We start from the raw sequence: 24,198 nt of genomic DNA on the forward strand, positions 1-24,198 counted from the left end.
GGGGTCACCCAGGGATCCCACCAGGGCCAAAAAGCATTGTCTTTTAAAAATGAAAAAATAAAATACATGAATACAAGCGTGGTCTCCCACACTTGTTTAAAGTTGAGCATCCCTGTGGGCCAGTTCCCGGGGGCATATGTATTTATACATTTTGAAGAGGGAGGCACTTTCAGGACCCCCCCACCCCCAAAGGCCGATAAAGGTCCTGTGGTTTGCCACCTCCCCGGGGCTTCCCCTGTGCAAGACCAATAAAATTGAAATCACCCCTTTACGGCCCCTGGACCACCGCCTTCCTGGGGCTTGGCCAAATTTTTAAAGGGGATGTGGGCCGTGCGGACCCCTACCCGGAGCGTTTTTTGCCCCAGGGACCACCACCCACCCAGGGCAGGCCCGGTAATTATTAACACCCTTGCCATGCATTGCTAATAATTACCCCACATTTACAGCACTTATAATATCTTCTATGACATAAGTGATAATATCACTACAACATTTCCTGTAAACTTATTGATGAGAAAACTGTGCTTGGCTGCAGCACGAGTTACAGTTCCCTTAGGGCATGAGTGGTAGTATCTGGAGATAATTATAACTGCTGAGCTTCTGTGGTTTTGTGTGTGGAAAATTTTAGGCTAACTGTAACGTCCCTGAAACCTGTGTTTTTTTCAGAGAATTTCTTTTTCTATTTACCAACTATGAAATCCCTGTAACCTTTGTTTTTTCACTGTATGCATATATATAAATATCATTTAAAAAGGTTAAAAGCCAAAGATTATAAGGATGTTATAGTTAGGCTCACATTTCAAATGTACAAAACCCTGTTGTAGTTAGAGCTTTTTTGGAGTATCTTTAACTTGTGCCCTAAGGTAATTATAGCTTATGCCCCTGCCATTCATAGTTTTTTAATGAATATTTTTACAGCAAATGTTACATTGAGATCAATGATTGTATAAAAAATGACAAAAGTGCTCTAATTTCTGGGGTAATTAGCAGTGCATGGTGAGGGCACAGAGTCATAGTTACCTTAGGGCATGAGTGAGATCACCTTTCTGTATGTGCCTTAAATATCTGAAGTTGAAAATAATGTAAAACTTAGAAACAACCACTGACACACCCAGACTGGAACCCTCATCCTTCTGTGTGAGGGTCTGAGAACTTAACCACTAGGCCACAGGTGACTCTTTGCTATCCCTTCTCCAGACATCTCTATTACTTTCAATCCAAAGATGGTGATGGGAGAAAACGTACATGTTCCTTCACTAGGAATGTTTAACATTCAAAACACGGGTAAATAAATAGACACACTGTCATGCCATACCAGGATTTGAACCTTCAAGCTATTGTGTGACAGTCCAAGAGCTTTGCCAGCAGGCCAGAGGTGACTCTGTTTTGCTGTGCATCCAAAGGTAACTGTAACATTCCAACCAAACATCTTGTTAGTTTTACAATTTAAAGTCATTGTATGGAGAGACCATTGCAATCTCTAAGAGATAGAGAGAGAAAGTGAAAGGACCGTGGGGGGGAGCCCCAAGGCTTCCATGGTCCCAGCCGGCTCCCCCCCATCCTGCGGGAGCCGATATTGCTCCTGTATGCAGGAACTTGTCGCAGATAGCACCTCCCTGCATGCAGGAGCAATGTTTTCAACTCTTTCCCTACCTGCATGTTAGCGGGCAGGGAAAGAGATGAAAACTTCACTTTCAGCAAGCTGGAGCATTTTGACAGCTTCTGCTTGCTGGGAACTGTCAGCTTCTGCCAAGCAAAAAAAAACAGCTACCTCCTGAGGGTGGGCACCTCGGGAGGTAGCAGGAGCCGGCCTGGAAGGGGTGGTGGTCCCCTAAATGGCTCCAAGAGAGGGCTTCGTGGCCCCCCTCCTTATTTTGTACTTGCCTGTCCTGTATATATATATATATTTATATATATATATTACCTACTGGTGGTCACTAGTAGGTTGTTATAGTTAGGACCTAATTTCCTAATTAGGACCTTAGGACCTAATTTCCTTAGGGAAAGCGTTGTTTGGGTAGCTATATCCATCCAAAAAAGTGTCCTCTAGGGTCTTGTTGTGCATAGAATGTTTTGAGGTAATTCGTCAAGCGGGGACCCAGAAAAACAGGGGGGGGGGGCAAAAAAAGTGTCTTTCCAATGTTAATTTTGATATAGATTTTAGACACCATTGCAGTCCAAACCACTGAACAGAATTATACCAAATTTGGCAGGAAGGTATCTCTTTGTCCAGAAAGCATGGTTTTTGTTATTTGGTGTAAATCCGTTCAGTAGATTTTGAAATATTAAACAGAAAATAAACTTGTATATCTGGGCAGAGCCTAAACACAGATCTCATGGTAAAATCTGATCAGCTGTCAGCATTTCAACCAGAAAGTACTGGCAGCCATCTTGGGACCAATATACATGACAGCATCCCACTGAAATGCACTGTAGTGCATGGCAGGTTTTGAGCCCCTAAGGTAACTATAACTTGTGAACCTGCCATGCACAGTTTTGTATGTATATTGTTACAGCGAATTTTACAGTGATATTATCAATGATATCTTAAGTGTTGTAATATCTGGGGTAATTAGCAGTGCGCTGCAAGGGTGCCGGGTTATAGTTACCTTGTGGCACAAGTGAGATCACCTTTCTGTATGTACCTTAAATATTTGAAGCTGAGAAACTACAACTGACACACCTAGTCTGGAACCCTCATCCTTCTGTGAGAGAGTCTGAGAACCTAACCACTACACCACAAGTGACTTCTTGAAGTGAGGTGTCCAGAAATCTCTATGACTTTTAATCCAAAGACGGTGATGGCAAAAAATGTAAATGTTCCTACACCAAGAATGTTTTACATTCAAAACATGGGTAAACAGACACACTGCAGTGTGATACCAGGATCTGAACCTTCAACTTATTGAGCGTCAGTCCAAGAGCTTTGCCAGTAGGCCAGAGGTGATTCTGTTCTGCTGTGCATCAAAAGGTAACTATAACGTTGCAACCAAACATCTTGCTAGTGTTACGCTTTGAAGTAATTGTATGGAGAGACCAGTGAAATCTCTCTCATCCTTTCCATTATGGGTTGTAAGAGAGAGATAGAGATAGAAAGTGACAGGACCAGGGGGGGCCCAGGTCCTCTGTGGTCCCCATCGGCTCCCCCCATCCTGCAGGAGCCGGCATTACTCCTGCACACAGAGAGTTATTGCAAATTGCAGCTCCCTGCAGGGGGGAGTAATGTTTTCATCTCTTTCCCTTCCCGAAAGTTGATGAAAACTCTGCTTTCAGCAAGCAGGAGCAGTTTGGCAGCACCCGCTTGCGGAAAGCAGAGTGTTTGCTTTTGCTTGGCAGGAGCTGTCTGATCCTGCTAAGCAAAAACAAACAGCTACTTCCCGAGGGTGGGAATCTCTGGAGGTAGCAGGAGTCGGCCTTGGGGGATGGCAGTCTCCAGGGCCGTAAATGTCTCCATTATTTTCTACTTGCCTGTCCTTTGTGCTTGCCTTTCGTGTATATATATATTACCTACTGGCGGTCGCCGGTAGGTAGTTATAGTTAGGACCTAATTTCCTTAGGAAAAGCGTGTTTTGACTGGATATATCTTTGGCCCCGTTTGACGAATCCTTATGAAAATTTCCAGAAAAGTTGTCCTCTAGGGTCTTGTTGTGCATAGAAAGTTTCCGGTGATTCGTCAAGTGGGGGTCAAGAAAAAGGGGGGGGGGGGGGGCAAAAAAAGAGTGTTCCCATTTTAATTTCCATTGAGGTTTTACACGATTGCAGTCCGAACCACTGAACGGAATTACATCATATTTAGCAGGAAGGCAGCTCTTGGTCCAGAAAGCATTCTTTTTGTAATTTGGTGTGAATCCGTTCAGTTGGTTTTGAGATATTAAAGGAGAAATACATTTGTATATCTGGGCGGAGCCTAAGCACAGATCTCATGGTGAAATCTGATTGTCTGACAGCACTTCAACCAGAAAGTGCTGGAAGCAATCTTGGGACCAATATACATAATAGCACTCCATCAAAATGCATTGTATTGAATGGCAGGTTTTCAGGGTCACAAAAAGGAGAACGTATAAAGTGTGATAAAGTGAACAGACTTTATTTACAATATAAATAATTTGTTGCTAAGGTGATTTTGCCCTGCCCTAAGATAACTCTGGCCCTCGCTGTGCACTGCTAATTACACCAGATATTACATCACTCATGACATCTTCTATGACATCATCGATAATATCACTGTAACATATGCAGTAAAATTATTGATGAGAAAACTGTGCATGGCGAGGGTGCAAGTTATAGTTACCTTAAGGCATGAGTTATAGTTACTTGAAATAACTCTAATGGTAACAGCAGAATTTATATGGGTTTTCTGCATGTAAAATCTGAACCTAACTATAATGTTCCTGTACCCTTTGTTTTTTTAGTGAATTTTCAAGGTTTAAAAAAAATTCTATTTCCTAACTATAACGTCCCTGTAACCTTTGTTTTTTTTCAGTGAATATATACCTATATTCACTGAAAAAAAACAAAGGTTACAGGGGCGTTATAGTTAGGTTCTGAATTTACTTGGACAAAACCATAGAAATTCAGCAGTTATAGTTAGTGTTATTTCAAGTAACTATAACTCGTGCCCTAAGGTAACTATAACTTGCGCCCCCACCATGCACAGATGTTTCATGAATAATTTGACTGTAATGTTTCATTTATATTTTTTTGACGGGATAAAAGTTGTCATGAGTGCTGTACTATCTGGGGTAATTAGCAGATCGTGGCAAGGGTGCAAGTTATTTTTACCTTAGGGCACAAGTTATAGGTAGTGCGTGGTAATTACCGCATTGTAATTACTGTTTCCCGTTTAGGAAGGCGAAGCTGGTGAAGAGGTTGCAGTAATTTACTATAATTTACTGTAATTTATATCACAGCAAACAGTTAAATAATTAGTCCTGATCCTTCTTCCAAAAAGGTTAGCTCCAATCTAATTGTTAATTGGGCCTGCCTTAATATTCAGTGTCATCTACCGCCCCATCATGACAATACACTATTTTCAAGCAATGCTTCGAGTGGTTACTGTGTGCGCTGGTTTTGGTTGTTTGCTGATGTTTGTTTCTTTTAAATGCAAAATCAATAAATACTTTTTTTTTTTAATGCTTCGAGTGGTTTACGAAACACCTAATACTATCTGGCCTGTCATTTTGCTAGGAGCTTTTAACCTTCTCTGACAAACATAATAGTAAAAACATTAATACATTTACCCCTTTAGAAAGCAACTTGGTAGGGCAGGGAATATTGGATTATTATTTTTGCCAGACTCCCTGATTGTGACTTGACTGAAGAGTGAGAACAAACCTTAGAATTACCTTTGTCTGTCCCAGTCCATTGAACACAAGTCAAAGCACTTTGTGGCACTTACACAGTGCTCTTGTGAAACCCTTTATGCTCTCGTACTCAAGGAGAATGGGTATGTGTATGGGATGCAGTCTGGTTTGCTAATCTTTGCAGTGCACTTTGGGTAGTGTTCTTCGTAGATGCTGGCTAGCCGTGGGACTAATGTCAAAACAACAGCAAAAGACCTGCTGATGCAGTGGTGTCAATAGGGTAGTGAGGAGCCACTGGAGTTAGATGTGAACCTTAGCCCCGATGACTGACATCCTCTACTTTCTTTACTAAAATGATCGGTTTTGGAACGTGGGCCCAAGATGCCCTCAGACAAGAATACCAACTTCCACCTGCTTCAGTGGCAGCTTTTGAACCCAGGCCACTCTTGGATCTGTGCATCTTCAGTTCACACCAACGTGGTGCAGTTTCAGACAACCACAGGACCCAAGTGATTTGTGATTCTGAGACAAATAGGGTCATATTCATACTCCGTCTGCGCCGAATGTGCGTCAAAACTTTTGACGCACATTCGGCACAAACCTTGCCCCATATTTAAACTTTGACACCCGAGCCCGCGGACGTCAAAAGCACGCCGTGTGCGTCATTTTCTGGATGCGGGAAACTGCCTTGCGTTAATGATATGCAAGGTAGGCATTCCCGTCAAAAAAATGACACAAACACCCGTGCGTCGTATTTTTGCTACCGCGCAAAAATCCCGCACGGCCGCGAGGCAGAGTCCGAAAATGACGCACAGCCCGATCTGCGTCAAAAATTAACGCCTGGGTCAGGGCAGGCATTAAAATGGGGCAAACTCACCTGTATTTAATCAAAACACACAGAAGTAACAGCAGAGCAGCAAAAGGAAGACATGGAGGTGCTTCTCATCCAGCGTGCATGCAGACGCAGAGCACAGCAACAACAACAGCAGCTTCCACAACGCCAGCAGGGACCCCAAAGGCAACACAGAAGGCAGGAGAGGATATTCTGCACCAGGACAACCCTTCATGGCCTCAGGGAACATGACATCATCCAGAGGTACAGGTTGAACTGGCAAGCCATTCAGCAGCTGCTGCGCAACATTGAGCCACAGTTGGCACCCAGCTTGCAGACACCCGCACCATCCCACCAAAAACCAAGCTGCTAGCTGTACTACACATGTTGGCAAGTGGCTCCTTTCAAACCACTGGCGCCCTGGTTGCTGGGATCTCACAGCCATCATTCTCCGCCTTCCTGCCCAAGGTACTGGATGCCATCATCAGACTCACACCCCACCACATCTGCTTCCCAAACACACAGCAGAAGCAGCAGGAGACAAAACAGGGGTTTGACCTCATTAATGGATTCCCACACGTCCTTTGTGCCATTGACTGCACACATGTACGCCTTGTGCCACCTGCTGCAACTGAACATCTATACCGCAACAGGAAGCACACACACTCTATCAATGTGCAGGCCATTGTGGATCACCAGGGATTGATCACCAACATAGAGGCAAAGTATCCTGGGAGTGTACATGATTCATTCATCTTCTGTCACTGTACCATCAATCAGCACTTCCAGGATGGACGATATGGAAATGGACTACTTGTTGGTAAGTACAGAAACCTACTCGTATACACACTGCACAGCTACCCTCTAGGACAAACAACACATACACCACGACAGCGACGTGAACAGGAACACACTGAGGTTGTGACACCGCTAGTCATTTTGATAGGTCTGCAGTGAACCTGTCACACATGTGAAATTAGTGTACAGTCAAATGTTAAGACGTCAATGATCACAACTTATGGAGAGGTTTGGCTAATTGTCACCTTGCAAAATGTAAGCGTCTCACTGATGTTTAAATTAATCCATTGCATATGTCTAAAGGTATGGGATGTCCAGGGTACATAGATGCTAACGTGTTACCACCACTGTCAAATTGAATCGGTGTATGGAACTACCATCTCACCCCCAGTGAAGACACAGGAACACCTGTATCACAAGTCACAATGCTAGGGAGTACACACTGTACTGCAACTCCCAAAACATACTGCTGACAACCGGTCAGCAGGCAAACACTCGTTCAGCCAAGGAAACAACCCAGTGCTGATGGTACATCCTAGAAGCCTAGGAATCAATACAATAACAAAAAAGAGTCACAGACAACACAAGACAACTACTGCCATGTAAGGTGATATTAATGGGGCAAGCTACATCAACATGATCTCAGTCATTTTCTCTTTCAGCTGATCAGGGGTATGGGATCCAGCCATGTATTATGACACCATTTGGCAACCCAAGCACTGCAGCAAAGCGTGCCTACAATGAGGCACATAGGAGGACACGCACCATAGTCGAGAGGACCTTTGGCATCCTGAAGTCGAGATTCAGGTGCCTCAACATCACTGGTGGCAGCCTCCTATACTCACCAGAAATGGTCTGCAAGATCATTTTAACATGTGCCATCCTGCACAACATTTGTGACGGAAGGAACATTCCCCTATTAGAACCAGAGCCACAAATGCCTGAAGAGGAGGAAGAGGAGGATGCTGGCCTGCAACATGAGGGGGACCAATCAAACACAGCTGCTGGATTGCGTAGGCACCAACATACTGTCAACAATTTATTTTGAAACAACTCACCATCACCACTGTATCAACATATGTAAATAAACACCTATAATAATCACCATATCATGGTCTGGGTAATCATGTTTGCTCACCTTTATCTCTAACTATCAGAATAAGAGTGTAGCCTCATGGAGCATTGCTGATATACCGATCAGGACACAGAAATTTCCAAAGCAATTGTGATGCGTATAATTCAACAGTCACATTCACACACACTGTAAATGACATATATCCTGTACATGTCACCTTTGAAGGGCAATAGCAGAGGACCACACCTATTTCACACATACATGTTGGCAACATGGTTCATCGCAGCATATGGCACACAACAAAGACACCATCAGTCAATAAGGGAAAAAAATGACTCATACATGAGGCAGTGGATGTGCTATTGCATTGGTAACAGGAATGTATGACCAGACCCTTGACAGCAGTAAGTCGTACAGCACCTATCTTTGCAAGGACTATCTGTGACTAGAATTCCATATAAGCAGGACATAGAGAGCACAAAGTGCCACACCTATGACAAGCATTGCGCACATGACATTCCATGTACATGTCAGCCCATGTCCTAAGTCCTGACACACCCATTTTCCTGGTCTCACCCCACCTGTCTTAAGAATGGTAATATGTGTACACAGATATTCCCTCCTCTACACACACAGACTAACAATATTAATCCAGTGTGCTTCACCCTTTAGTATGGTATGCCATAGTCATTGTACATCTGTCTGCATGGACGTCAGGTTAAATAATGCACTGGCTTGTAGTCTCTAAGCCCTGTTATCACCTGTAGTTTGCTTCCCATGTGAAAGGTACTGTTGGCCATTTGAACTCAAATCTCACCTACAGGACTTGTGAGAAACTGATGCAGCACACACCTGTGAGCACCTCCATGCAGACCAGCCATTTGAACATGCACTGGCCTTGCAGATGCTTGGAACAGCATAGAAGCTGCCATTTTGTCGATTACACTGTTATGCATTGCTAGAAAAATAAGCTGTGTAACACAGCCCTTTAGTTTATGTGTCACCTTCCAAAACACAGGACAAACACAGTTTTCCATGTCAACTGTCTTGTTCTTCCTCCGACCAGTCTTAGTCAGACCACTGAGTATGTACCTTGTGAAATTGCTGGATCCTGATTGACCCTGCATCCAGTCAGCCTGACTGGCACCTGTCTGTGCGTTACCCTAAAGGTTCCTTGTGGCTACATATGTATCATACTTGCTTTCCCAACCCTTTCATTCCTCCGGGGGTATTTTGTCAGGTGGTTCTTCAATGCATACTCAAATAAGTTACTTAGCATAATCTGCTTATTTATGGTACCATAATTGGGAACTTGTCTCCAAATAGCCAAATCATGGCCTATCCCTTGTCTGGGTCTCATGTATGCATGAGTGACAAAGTGTGACAGTGTACCATGACCGTATGCAGGGATTGGGTATGCTGCCTCCAGCAGAACCATCAATGTCAGATAATGTGCATGAAAAGTCCACACATGTTAGGACCCTGCTGTTTACACACTGAATCACTTTGCTCACAACATATTGATGGGCTGTGCGTGGTGAATAGCTGCAAGGTTAATCAACACAGAGGCTATGATGTTCCCAGATGCAGTGGGAACTTTACAGGCCAACCTGTATACAAATGTTGTAATGACACCTGCTGGTACAAGACTCCTGAGATATGATCTCACTCAGCACACCAAGGTTGCCCTGTTGACAGTCTCATAACACGTCTGCAGTGACAGGGTGGGACCATCCCCATGTAGGTTCTTATATCCTCATTGGCTTTACTTCCATTGATCTCAGAAGGATACTCAGTAGATACAGGAATAGCCGCCACTGACTCATGACTAGACCTGAACGTAACTGTGACAACACAGACCCCTAAAAATACACAGGATCGACATTGGACCACACACATGAACCAGACACCTCTGTGCATTTGATCACTGGAAATATGTGGCCAAGGGCTGCTTGGTCTGCTGGTCCTCCACTGTCACAGGAGAGTTATGGCTCAGTCATATGACCACAACTGTGGCGTGATATTACAATTGTGGTTCACCTTTGGCTTTCCGTGTCAATAACACGGTACCCACTTAGTCTGTACATGTGCCTGACTCATGGTGAGTTCACCAACAAGTGCCTAGGAAGCAGCATCCAAATTTCCAGGACATGTGATGGGCAAGTTTTGGACCATTGACAAAACAAGCGTCTGCTATCTATCCGGTGCATGCTTTTTCATTTGTGGTGTTTACGTTACCCAAAAACTAGAAAGTGCACACAGCTGATGTTGCTACATGTATGACTAACACATGTCCTCTCTCATTTCCACACTGACTTGCATCTGAGGGTTGGACACATTGACTCCACATTCATACAAGCATATTTGCAATGATGCATCTTGTGATGCTCACACAGTGGGTCAACAACAATATTAGTAGCCAATGCACACACATTGAGCCATAGGCATTGAGGTATTGTGCTTATGTGCGTCACCTTGCTATCCTCTCCTGACGCCAAACATGCCCAATTTGTGCAATACAGATATGTAGGCCACACGTTTGGCCATCTAGTGCGTCAGTCAAGAGTGAAAATCCTGTACATGAAGTAGCGGATCATGGTCCGCAGTAGTATGATGTGCCACATGTTCCCATACACCGTCATGACCAAAGTTGGTGCAATCAGCCTATCTCAGTATTGTCACAACTATAATATAACATTAAAATGGTAAAATGACCCAAACCCAGTTGATGCCTGAAATTTTGTTGCTTATGCGTCAAAACATGACGCACAAGCGTAAAAAAATGACGATTATGGACGAAAAACTGCGCATAATTCCCTGAAATAATCACTGCCACTGAGCTGTATCTTCCACACTGTACCTCAGAAAATTGGTTAAGTGTAAAGCTATTTCCAAACATATGGATGCAGGCTCAAATCTACTCCTGTGCGTCGAAAAAAATGACGCGCAGACTGTATGCGTTAAAATATTTTGACGCATGATGATAAAAACGCCCACCATTTTAGGCAGGAAGTGATGTAATAGGATATCCTGTTTACAGATTATGTACAGTGGGTATACTTTCACTTTCACTTTGCAGTCTGTGATATTTCCTGACTGTGTGGCTGTGTTAAGAGTTTTGTCTGTTCAAATTGTGCTTTTGTCTCCTGTGTGGTCTTTTTATTGTCTTTTTGTGAATAAAACCTTGTTGTAGTATCCTGTCTGAGTGTTTTTTGTGCTCATTTGTGTTGTAAAGTATTGTCTTTGTTTTGTTGGGAGTCTGTTGTGGGTAGTGTTAGTTTGGTTATAGTTGGGCTGTGTTAGTTGTTTATTTTAAGTTTTCCTGTTCTACTTTCCCCCTATTCTCCTTTTTTCCCCTTTATCCCCTATTTCTCTGTTGCTGCAAAGATATTGGGTAGGCCTCGTCTTGGCAAGATGGGAGAGGAGGAGCTGGGTGGATTTATATGGCTGGTGTGCCATTTCCTACCCCTAATGATTGAGGCAGGTGGGCGGGTGATACAGGGGTATCACACTGAGGCATGGAGGTTCAGGTGGGCAAAGGTGTTTCATCATCTGCAACGGATTAATAGGACACCAAGAAAAGAACAGCTGAAGCACTGCTGGTCTGGTCTTATCTCCAGGGAGCAAGATCTGCTGGACCACCTGGGGATTGTGATTGGTGGTCCTGTTGGTGAGTACAAATCATGTAAATGTGCACGTTTAAATGCGCTGTAGTGACATCAGCTGATTTTTACAATATCTGACGGCAATGTTGTTGAGTGTGTGGAATGCTACTGAAACATACAGGGTCATATATCTACTTTGTTAAGGACCACAATTGCTAGCTGTTAGGAAGCAAGAGCTCCGCAAACTTACTCAATACATTTGCATTATGTACATTAGTGCCACCTTTGTGTCAAACAGCAACACAAATCAGGAGCCAATTATGTATAGATATAGACCACAGTTGCCTGTGAGGTATAGAAATTTCCAAATAATTACCATCATTTGTTGACGCAACAGCTAGACTGACTTTTGAAACAACATGAGGCTGAAAATGAGTGCAGGCTTCATGTCAATTGATGATAGCAATGTGGCCCAAACATATGTCTCATGTGTGTCTGGTGAGTGTGTAAGGAAACCAATCATGGAAATTCCAAAAATCTTAGGGATTATTGTGTCCCTCCTTCATTTCGGATACATGTCTGATATGGATTTGAACACATAGGGAACAAGTTCTAGCTGCGCTCAGCTAACATCTTAGACTGGTATTTGGAGTTTGTTGTGCCACATTTCGATTAGGGATGGCTGGCCAAAGGTATGCACATGGGTTCATATCTCTATGGTTGGTGCACCTCATCATAGCTGTGCCACATCAAATGAAGAAACTGTAACAACATGAGGGCTAACAACTGTCCCTGCCTCTCTTTGGATGTCTCTCTTGGACACACATGATGAGATGAATACACTCCATTATTATGTCTGCTCACTTATGAAGGAGCATGTTTGCCAGCACATGATAGTTAGGGCCAATGCATGTGTGGAGATATGTGTGTATCACTCACTGGAGACCCATGGTATGTACATGTTAGCCGTGCTATATAGGATGCAGTATCATCATGTCTGAGAGGCTTTACTTTCTGATGAAATCTTACACATAGTATTTGTCTTTGGAATTGTTGTACAGTGCACAGACACTGAGCACATTTCTCCCTTCCATGCCTTGCAGGTGGACCGGCACCCTACACTGTTGGCGAGGTGGCTCGATTTGAGGTCCCAGACAACTCCACTAACTGTTGTTGTGTGTGTTATGTGTTGTGTTTGCTGGTGATGTGTGATGGATCCTGTGTGTTGGACACATAGCATGGTGTGATGCGCTGGCCAATCATTTGTTTTGTTCCATGAGTGGAATATCATTTTATCACCATCTTTGAGTTGGCCAATCCTTATCCTATTGTCTTATTTAGGTATTCTAGGTCAGTCCTGTAGGCACCGCAATGTGAATAGGGATGAGTCATGTGGATAAAACTTGAATCAGAAAGAGTCGCAGTAGACCAAATTTGTGATTTAGTCAGCCTGTCAGACCCAAATTCTCCCAGAATGGGGCTGCCAAATGCTTACCCACAGACTTCTGCTTCCCAATTCACTGATGTACTTATTAAACTGTAGGTTAAACTTCCTAGCAGCATGTAGCTCCACATGTAGTGCTACGAGTATGTGGCACTTGAGTGCAATGGCCTAGGTGGGCATGCAACTCATGGCCAGGGGTGTTCTTGCATCTCTGTGTTTGTTGGAAGTCATGGCTTACTGGTAGTAAATGATGTGGACAAAGGTCTGCATTTCCAAACATTAGTGGCGCTGGGATTGGTCAAGGGTTTGCTGTCTCCTATTTGGAGATCCTCCTTACCTGTGGTGTGTGTGCTGAGCCAAACACATGTCCAGCTTTCCTAAGCTTCCTGGGTGTCCTTGTTGTTAGAAATTATTAGTTGTTAGTCCACCCCCACCCTCAAACACAGGCATAGGTTTGTGAATAGTGTACCTAGGACTGATAATACAAGTTTGGTACACAGACATGTAAATCAGTGAATCTTTTGTCTAAACCTACTATACCGACTCATGTTCCGCACATGAGTACTATACTGGCAAGTCCATTTACAACTTGCAGATCATGTGGCCCTAGATTTCCTTCCCGTACAATGACATTTGTAGCCCTGGCAGTGGTGGAGGATGTGCAGCATGATTGTTAGCTGAAAACTGGCAGAACATAGATGCCAAAATCATGGCTGTTGTTACCCATCTTGTAGGCTTTGGATGTGCTATGCAGTACCTAATGTTAGATTTTCTATTTTCTTAACAGCTGCAAATATGACACCCATCCAGGTCAGGGAGTTCCAACGGCGGGCAATGAGGTAGCAACACATACTTCAAGTCAAGTCTGGGTACCGAAAAATGGCCCGCAGATATCGGCATGAACGAGCCTCCGGAGCCTGGAGGGCATTTCCCCAAGGCAGACCTTCTTTGCTCACCACAACCAGCACCACCACCACTACCACCAAGATGGCACCACCAGCAGCTGGGACCGTTGCAGGAACATCCACAGCAACTGCTCCAGGCTCAAGCACAGCACCACCTGCAGGGCAGCCCACAGCCATGGACACTACACGGCCCCATACTTCCTCGGCTGGCACCCAGACCACCCCAGCTGCAGCCATTGACCCTGCTGCTTTTGGACAAATGCAGTGAAAATTGGACCGTGTCCTTCGGAAGATGAGTCGACTGCGGCAGGAGGTGCGACAGGTCAACCGGTGGGTGCATTCGATCAAGTGGACCCTCTGGAGGGCCAACCTGTAGATCAATAGACAGACATGATTCCCTCCCCTCCCTCCTCTTTCCTGGTTCTTATACTTTGTGGGTTTAGGGGGCTTAGTGTTAGGTTAGTATAGGATGTTAGTTTAGTTAGTGTTAGTGGGGGGTGGGGGGTCCTGAATATCTGAATATTTCTACTGTTTATTTTTAAGTGTGTGGATGGGTGGGTGGGGGGCAATGTTGGGGTTTTTGTGTGTTTACAAAAAAAAAAAAAAGAAATTTAAAACACAAAATACCACAAAAATATATATTTGTTTAGTATAGGATAGTATGTGTTTAGGTTAGTATCTGTTGTCCTCCATGTGTCCCGTCTCATAAGGGGGTGGGGGATTGATGTTTAGAACGTTTCATTAAATGTGATAAGTAAGTTTAGCTTAGGTTGCTTAGGGACAGTTGTGGGTAATGAGTAGTTAGAGTAAATTAGGGTAGGTAAGGCTTTTCCCCGAGTTTTCACTTCTGTTTTTACTGTTTAATAAATATATAGGTAACCCTTTACACTATGCATGACATGCTTGTAGATCAGGGCCTTGGCATGGGTGTACAGTGTTTCTTTTGTATTACATGTTGTGTCCTATGCTGCTAACAAATCACAACTGAGCTGTTACATTGTCAGCTACCCCAAAGCTACCTTGCAAAGATTCGGCCATTCATTGCAACCACCAATCACTGTTACTATGGATCCCAAAGTGTGTTTTTTTGTAATGTATGTTTTCAATGTCACATACATTGCTTCCAGATTTAGGATTGGGGACACTGTGTTATGTCTGACTACAGTCTCATGTCCAAGGAACCTCTTATAAGGTGAGTGGTAGCAAGCTCTCTTGTAGTATAGTGTACATAACTCACATAGATCATTTGTTACACTGTTCAGCATGATTACTTATTTGGATGTAAACTCATACACCTCCATTCATGCAGTTTGGTGAGTGGGCGCTTATATTTGTGGCAATGTTACATATGTTAGTTTTGCACTGAAGCAACATTTTGAAGGCACTATTTTATGGTTTAGATATCCCTTGAGGAAGCGTTGATGTGTCCAACACAGCATTATGGTGTATAGTTTCTCTTTTCCTCAGATATTACCCTCAGGAAGGGCAGAGTGGTAGAATCCAGGCCACTGTGCATAGTTATCAGCCCACATTATTTCAGGACAGTTGTATTGACAATCTATGACATTTGACAGGAGGCAAAATTCTGTGATCTACTGCACGGTTGATGTGTCACATTACACAGAGACAAAGTGGTTGTGTAAGTGCTATTTATTGAAAAGTGCTGTAGTGGTATATGTACATTGTCCATGATTGTGAGTCCATTATAGTGACATCTTCCATTGTGATCCTACACAAGTGCAAAAGGACATGTCATTAGACATGCTGGGGTGAAGTGTCAGACAGTGCAGAGGGACAGGACTTGCTAATGAGTTAGTGAGAGACAATCACTGGGCAGGCTGACAAGATAGACAGTGGTTTGCAGAACAGTGCTTGAGTACAGTTGTTGCAAGACTGGCATGTTACAAAGCGCAGGAATAGGTGGCCATGTGGCAGGGACTAGTGCTTCTGGGTACTTTTACGTGTGAAGGTGATCTGTTCCTGGTCTTCATTATCTGATGTGTGTGTTGCCTCCTCTGCCCTTGGTGGTGGTGGTTGTGAAGGGGCAACACACACCTCAGTGTGTGTAGACGTGGAGTCAGACATCCTGGTAGCTGCTACCTGTGGGGGTCTTAATGGCAGTACTGCTGCAAGGAGGATCGGCTGGTTCTTAAGAATAGCAGCCACATTACGATGGTAGGCAGCCAGGTCGGCCCTGAGGGGTTCAATGTTGCATTCATGCACGCATTGACAGGATTGCTGTTGGAGGTGTTGGGTAAACTGTATTACAGCTGTGCTGATTTCCTTCAGCCTTTTTTCTACATCCTGCAAGATAGTTGTTCGCCCTTGCATAGCTGCTGCCTGTTCTTCAGTTGACATCATGCACGAACGCACCCCCTCTAGGGTGGCTGCCATAGTTTGCATCCCCACCCGCACCTCCTTGGCCAGCTCCCGTGGTACTCCAACTACAGTTCTCTCAAAGCTGGTGCCAGTGTCGTCAGAGTCCTCAGCTGTATTGGAGCTGGCAGGTTGTACAATTGGGGTGGTGGGTGGTTCCTCTGCGATGGCTACTTGTTCTGTGCTCCTCCTTGTGACTGAAGGTGGGGTCTGGAGGGTTCCAAGGATCTCTTGGAGGGTCTGGTGGCTGATGCTTCTCAGCTCGTCATCCATGTCATCAGGATAGTCCTAGTCAGGCATATCCTCAGGAGATCCATCGTCCTGTGCAATTAAATACGGTACAATTAGTGTGTCTGTGTTGTGGCATTTATGATGTGACATGGCTGCCTTGTGATGATTTTCACATTGTGATCTTGGTTCCTGTTCATTGATCCAGTCTTTCAGATGGGCATTCTCCCAGGCCTATGCCCCAACTGCATGTCACATGTATTGTGGTCAGTTAGTGGACTTGTCAGCATCCTCTCCTCTATGTGTTGGCTTTGGCCAAATTGTGAATTGCCACGTTCTTGTCCTACTCAACCCTTCCCCTACTTCCATTCTCATGGTGAGACCTTTCACTGGCTGTGGGTGCTCTGATGGCACTAGAAGCACACAATCTGGACCTGCCCCAGTCTCTGATCTTTCACATCCACCTATATGTAGTTGAAATGTAGCGTATACTATGCATAGCATTGTTATGGCACGATATGGATGTCAGCATTGGTAATGTGTACAGCTGATGTTGGGGGTACATTGGATTGCCCTGATAGTCATAGCAGTGTCCTATTTCCTCCTCTGACTGTGCAGGTGTATTTCAGTGACCAGTTACATGTGTCCTCCCCCTCAATGCTGTTGTCTGAGCAGTATGACATTTGGGATGTTGCATTGTGACCCAGGCACAGGATGGACCCTGACATATGCAGCATGGGTGTGACCTTAGTGCTGTGTACCTCCTAATGTTGATGACATTGGCTGATGTTTGCGGCAACTATGGGCATTCACATTTGACAGGACTGGAACATTTGTCTTGTTTCAGGGGATTGTTAACGTTGTCATCCTAAACCCTCTATGATCCATGGGGACGTTACTGTCATTGGCTACTTGACCAGCACACACAGCGGAGGTGGTAGTGGCAACTGTTGTCAATGTTACATTCCAGTTGTCGGTATGGCTAGAGGTTGTTAATTGGGCCCTAGTTAATGTAGGGAGTATAGTGGCTGACGTGTGACGGGATGTCAGTTTGACGTTGTGCCCTTCCCTCCTGGCGTGGCTTTACCTTTGCTACATCGTTGGCATGGCAGCATACCCCCATGGAAAGGTTGTTGGTGTTGTGTAATGGTGTGCCCCAGGTTTTCCCTGAACGGGCCATGCCCCCGTGCTGTGCCCCTTTACCCATGCCACTCCATGTATATGATGACTTACATGCATTGTGTAGTAGGTATTCCCCCCCCCCGGTTGAAGTTAACATTAGTGCATTTTAATTCCCCATGCAACTTACCCTGCATGTGCGTTGTCTCCTGGTAGTCTGCGCTGTCCTGTCCTTGAATCCCTGTGACGATCTCCTCAGGGATGACGGCTGCGACCATCTCCTCCATGTGGTCCAGTGCCTCCTGCGGTGCTGGACTCCCACCTCCAGTCTGCAGTGCTGCCTTACTGTTCCTGGCCATCTTTTCCTTGGTCCTGCACTTGCAGTCATGCCAGCGTTTCTTGCACTGGATGACTGTTCTCTGTACTTCTGCCACACTGTTAATCTTGTCAACAATTTGTTGCCATATTGCCTCTCTCCTACTGATTGGCAACCTTGAGGTGACAAACAGTTGGTGCTGGTGTTCCGTCACCTCTTTTGCCAGAATTTCCTGCTCCTCTGCACTGAAGCGACACTGTATTTTCTTCTTCTCCCTGTCGTGGGTCTTGTGTGGGTCCTCCTGGCTGGTTCCTGGTCTGTTGTCATCTTCCTGGGGTCTTTACAGGCATCTGGGATCCATTTTGGCTCTCCTCTGCTGAAATGGCTGTGTTTGTGTCGAGTTTTGACGCTATTACGTCAAAAGACGCTGCATGTCCGGTTTGCGGTGTCGTAAATCGGCTCACAGTCATTTCTGCCGCGTAAATGTCATTTTCCTTTACGACGTGATGCTACGGTGTGCGTCAAAGAAAATGACTCACACCTGTGGTTTGCGCCGCCGTGCATCAAAGGTATAAATTTTAAACCCGTACGGCGCACAGAAGTGGTGTTAGCCGGCGGTAATATTTTTTACGCAAAACTGCGTTGGCGCAGTTTTACGTCAAAAGGTATAAATATGGGCCTTAATTTTAGCGCATGGCACCTGAGTCTATCCTAATTTCATGTCAATTTTGCCAAAACACTGGGCTTCTGTGAATAGGCATTGCTTAAAATTAATTAGTTTTTTTTTGTCTTTGGTTGGCTAATCAGTTTAAGAATTTGCGGCACACCACTTTAGACCTAGAAACTGAAGCACTTTGGCTGTGATACTGTCGTACCATAGAAACCAGCATAAGGTCACCCAGTATTCAGTGTCAATCTGGAATTGTGAAAAGCAAGGCTCCAACTTTCCCTCTTTGTAAGCTTTTTGTCCGATGTTCCTCGGATATGTAGTTAGTTTTTAAATAATAGGAGCAACAGCTGCTTTGATTGGACAAAATCCATGTGTTGAATGAATGGCTTAGTTTATTTTGTTCCTTTTTGCCACATGCAGCTAAGTGCCTCGTGTATAAAACAGGGGCCACTCCAGTCAGTGGCGGGGAAAACAAAACAAACACAAAAACATTACAAATAAAAAAAAAACTACCTGACTCGCCGTATCGCAGCCCCTGCACCACTCTTCTGCCTCTACTCACTGCAAGCACAGGCTCCTAGCCTGCCCCGTGGCCAATCCTAATGCGCCTCGCATGCTGCTGGCAGCATGAGAGCAGCGTTATGATTGGCCTAAGCGCCCTGGCTTTGCGCTTCCAAGCAGACTGTGAGCCTGTGCCTGCTCTCTCCAACCCAGCAACACAGTGCCAGGTTGGAGACAGCTCAGTGCACATGTTTGTTTGGCCATCGTGAGACGGCGGCCAAACACACTTGCGCACTGAGGGGAGTGCACAGCTCTCCTCCTCCATTCCTGTCATCCCCCATTGCCCCGCCCCTTTAAAAATAAAAAGGATAATAAACGTTGTTTACTTAATCGTTTTTATTTGTCAGTTTGCAGCAGCTGCTGCTGGAGGGGCGGGGGGCGAACACTCCTCCGCCATAGCGGAGGAGCTGCCAGTGGTATAAAACAGTTTTATGGTTGTGAAGCCTCCGAATAGAAAAGCACTGGTTTTGTGACCATAAAGTAGTGTTTTGTTATGTATAAATTCCACTTTGTGGAACAGAAGGCTCTTTCTGACTTTCAAAATGGGTTTTTGCTACCCATTAGGAATGGGAAAAAGGAGGAGTCCCCTATTTGGGATTCACAATGGTTTGTATCAATGCTTTGCATCCTCAAAAGTGACATCCCACTTGAGGTGTTATTTGATTTGCATAAGATGATTTTGTCTGGGTGGGACAGCTTCCCCTTTGGGATTTGGCACTGATAGCCGCGGCGGAAGTAGTCAGTGGTCCAGTGAACCACTCCATGCGTAACTGATGTCATTCCTGACCAGATAACTTTTTTTAAAGTAGCAAATGTCCCTTTACAGGATGCTGACTAATTAAAAAAAACTTTTCTTTTTAGGAATCGGAATCGATGAACGTAAACCCACATCCCCGTTGATGCCTCAATCACATTGCGTTCTAAGCCATTCGAAGGGAGTAACAAATTGCATCTTATATCATGTGACCTCCTGCAAACGTTCCATTTGTATTGTGACTGACTAGCACATCAATTGCAATTTGTGCGCACAGCTTGTGACCTGCCTAACACAATATGACGTCGTAAGTGACTATAGGGAAATGGTTCGTTTTGTTTTACTAATTATGCAAGCGAATGTTTATTGTAAGGTACTCACGGTCATTGCAATTTCTTTTTAAGTAGAAAGCTATTCCCGCAACTTCCGTTTTGCATCTGTCTTCTTGCTGTTTATCTTAGCGAATTCCTTCAAATACCGAGCTTTACTGATTCTGTGCACCATATACAGATCCCTTTATTCATCTTTACCTGGAGATCTGGGAACTTGAGAACCGTTATGTCTACAGAGAACGCATAATGATATTCGGGGAAGAAATTAGTTGGAACAGAATTTGTTTCAGTCTTGAACCTGCAGCACTCTATTTCCTTCACCAAGAAAGCAAGGGCCCTCCATCTGACAATTAGTCTGATGGTTAAAGAACTCCTGTGAGAGCTCTTTGAATAGTAAATGATATGAACAAACACAAATCTTCACCTGCTGCCAGCAAAACATTTCGCTCAATCGCTCATCAGAATCTAGATGCACATTGGAACAGTGTGCGCTCTTGAGGGCAGTCTCCGGACACTACGACCAAATGATGTGCATTTTAATAGTTGGAGACGGAAAGACAACTAAACGTCTCGTTTTCTCTTTAAAAAAAAAAAATCTATACATATATTTATGATTTTGTTGTATAACGAAAAGGTAAAAGGACCGTTCCTCCACTTACTATTTCAGCGTGGAATTGGAAATATTCCAAATTTTAAACGGGACAGAAACACATAGAAAAGAACCATAAGAACCGCAAAGAGAGATAGAGAGAGAACCTAAAAATGGAAAACAAATATCCAGAGAAAAAGAGGAGAAATGTAACGAATCAGAGCTGATTTGAGTTTAGGAAAGAAATAACCCCATCAGTGCATTAAGTTGCTGGGAGCAAAACATAAGCTATAAAAAAGACACAAGTCTGCTAGAGACTGACAGCCACTAATAGGCAAGTGGATAGAGCTTGGTGCAGTTTAAATCAGCGGCTTCCTTGAGGATGTGGAAAGGTAAACAGTTACTTAAAGTAACACCAACACTCAATTGGAAATGCACTTGTTTTTATAATAGTTGTTCAAAAGACAAACCCCACAGATTAAAACATGCACCGCGTACCAGTGGTTGAGATCTCTCCACAAAATGCTGCTGCCATGGAACTGCACCGGATGGAAATACAGAGAAAAAGCAAGACAGGACACACAAGCCTCCTTCCATTCACAACACAGTACTCGGGGGAGAAGCTTTGTGAAAGGAAAACGTGCCCACGCACAAAATGGGCCTGGCTTTCCACTGCTGCGGCCTGACCACACTTTCACGTCGCTCCACATCTCCTCAGTTTCCTCACCTTTGTGGTGTTGTAGCCCTGAAAAGGGCTACAACACTCCGCGCTCGTTCCGCCGATGTGCTTAATAAATACACGCAACACTGCGTTGTAGTTTTGGTGTCGGCGTGGCAGGTTTGGGCCTTTCAGTCATGAGAGCCCAGCAGCATGGGTCTCTGACTGTTTGCGGCGCCGCTTCTCCCTGCCCGACCACGCCTCCGTTTATTTTTATAGCTCCGGGCGAAAGCCCTGGACCAAACCATAAACAAACTAATGAGAGGTGAAACCCTCCGGGGATTTCACCTACACCAGTTATACAATACCAAACACCCCTCTTAACAGTGGAGTGTGGGCCGGCCGGTTACCTCACTGGCCAGCGACACTACATTCCTCCACAAAATACAAAAACTGAAACATTACACAATACTGGATCATTAGTCACACGTGATCACGCAGACGAATTGAGGGACGTGGATTACTACGCAACCTGTATCTAGCAGACCCAGAGCGTTGGGACAATAACTCGGGAACCGGCCCATCAGTCACTTGCTCCATCGGAGCAGACTCAGAAACAACACATCTATCCTCAGCACCAGGCATTGAAGTTTTCACGTCAGGCCCCAAAGACGAAGGACCGACATCGTTAGGGTCACCAGAACCTTCTTCCTCAGTGTTTCCAGAAGGGTGGAACTTCTTAAACAACGACACGTTACGAGTCACTGTGTCACTACCACGTTGGGCAACTATAGCAGATCCATTCCTTTGAACAATTTTCCACAGGACAGAACTGAAAGGCATACGAAATTTACTACCCGGCAGGGTTTGTTTTAGCAGCACCTGATCTCCCACTTTGAGATCAGACACGGTCGTTCGTCGAGCATGGCTGACCCGTTGATTAGACAACAGCCTCTTCTCTTGAACCAAATCTCTAGCCATGGGGGGAGGAATCCAGGACGATTGATGAGGAATGGCATCAACAGATGCCCTCCCAAATGCTACGTGGCTTGGTGCTCGGTTCGTGGTGGAATGGGGCGTTTGTCGATAGTTCCGTAGAAACGAGAATATTGCATAGTCGACAGCCTATCCACCTGCTAGTGCGATTCTAATCACCTTATTTAAAGGCCTCATAAACCACTCGACCTCACCATTCGCTTGAGGCCACCGCGGTGTAATTCAACAATGACGGGTTCCTGTAACCTTTAGATATTCAGCCAGTTGTTTACTTTGGAAGGGTGGTCCATTGTCTGTCTTTATCTCAGCTATGAGACCATGAGTGGCCATAGCTTTTTTGAGACCGGAAATCACCACGTCGGCCGTGAGGGCAGGGATAATTTCTACTTCGGGATACTTAGAGAAATCATCAATGATGACCATGGTGTGTCGGCCATCGGGCAAACTGCCAAAGTCCAAACTAGCTGAAACCCAGGGACCTGTTGGAAAGGGTTCAGTTTCGATGGGAGCAGGCCTATTCGATTCACCAGTAGCCTGACACCAACAGCAAGACCTTACCATGCTCTCAACTTTTTCGTCCATAAGGGGAAACCACACCTTTGAGCGTATACGGCTCTTGGTTTTGACCATCCCTTGGTGGCCATTGTGAGCCAGCTCAATAGCTTTGGTGGTGAGGGAGGATGGAATGACTAATCGGCTTCCCCTCAACAGGCACCCTTCAGCATCAGTGGTGAGTTCATCCTTGACATTATACAGACTCCCAATGATGCGTTGAGACTCCGTGTTCAGCAAAGGCAACTGTCCTTTGATACGGTGCCACTGATTATTCTGCATTGCCACCAGAACTTTCTGCAAACACTCATCCGTCTTGGTCGCTTGTACAATTTCGCCCATAGTCATGGGCATAGGCCGGGATCGATCTGTGACATATCTGACATACTCCGAAGTCTCCTGCACTTCTTCAACCACCACAGCGGAAGTAGCTCTGGGATGTCTCAACAAATAGTCAGCGGGGTTTTCAGATCCCGGGCGATATTCTAACTGGCACCGATAGTCCTGCAATTGTAGCATCCATTTCTCAATTCTCGGCGGTGGCTTGGAAGCGGTTCCATTGAACAGAGGAAGCAACAGCTTATGGTCGGTGGTCACGATAAACGGGCGGCCATACACATAGATATGGAAATGCTTACAGCCCCAGTGTACAGCGATCGCTTCTTTTTCTATCTGCGAATAATGCTGTTCCGTTTCAGTAAGTGACCGGCTGGCCTAAGCAACGGGAGACCACATTCCTTCTCCTTGTTCTTGCAACAAAACTATACCCAAACCTTTTGGCCCAGCGTCAACAGCGATCTTGATACTTCTTTTTGGATCGAAATATCACAACACAGTTTCGCTGGACAATGCTTCTTTAATATTGTCAAAAGCCGTTTGCTCAGGGGACCCCCACCTCCACGGCTCATATGCTTTTTTTGAGATTTCTTAGAGGCTGTGTCAGGTTAGACAAATCCTTAATAAATCGGCCACAGTAGTTTACCATCCCTAGAAAACTTCTGACCTCGGTGATGGTGGTAGGAGGGGGCGCCTTCTTAATGTCATTTACCTTCGCTGGATCAGGGGCTACCCCACTCGCCGAAAAT

At 44.9% G+C, this 24,198-nt stretch overlaps 1 protein-coding gene across 1 annotated transcript in view; it reads left to right on the forward strand.

Moving 5' to 3' along the window:
• The window catches only part of AIG1 (androgen induced 1), a 1,628,904-nt gene that overhangs the window by 590,932 nt on the left and 1,013,774 nt on the right, over positions 1 to 24,198 (forward strand). The gene's annotated exons all lie outside the window — the stretch shown is intronic.

This window comes from Pleurodeles waltl, chromosome 5 (assembly GCF_031143425.1).
Source record: "Pleurodeles waltl isolate 20211129_DDA chromosome 5, aPleWal1.hap1.20221129, whole genome shotgun sequence".
NCBI classification, from domain to species: Eukaryota; Metazoa; Chordata; class Amphibia; order Caudata; family Salamandridae; genus Pleurodeles; species Pleurodeles waltl.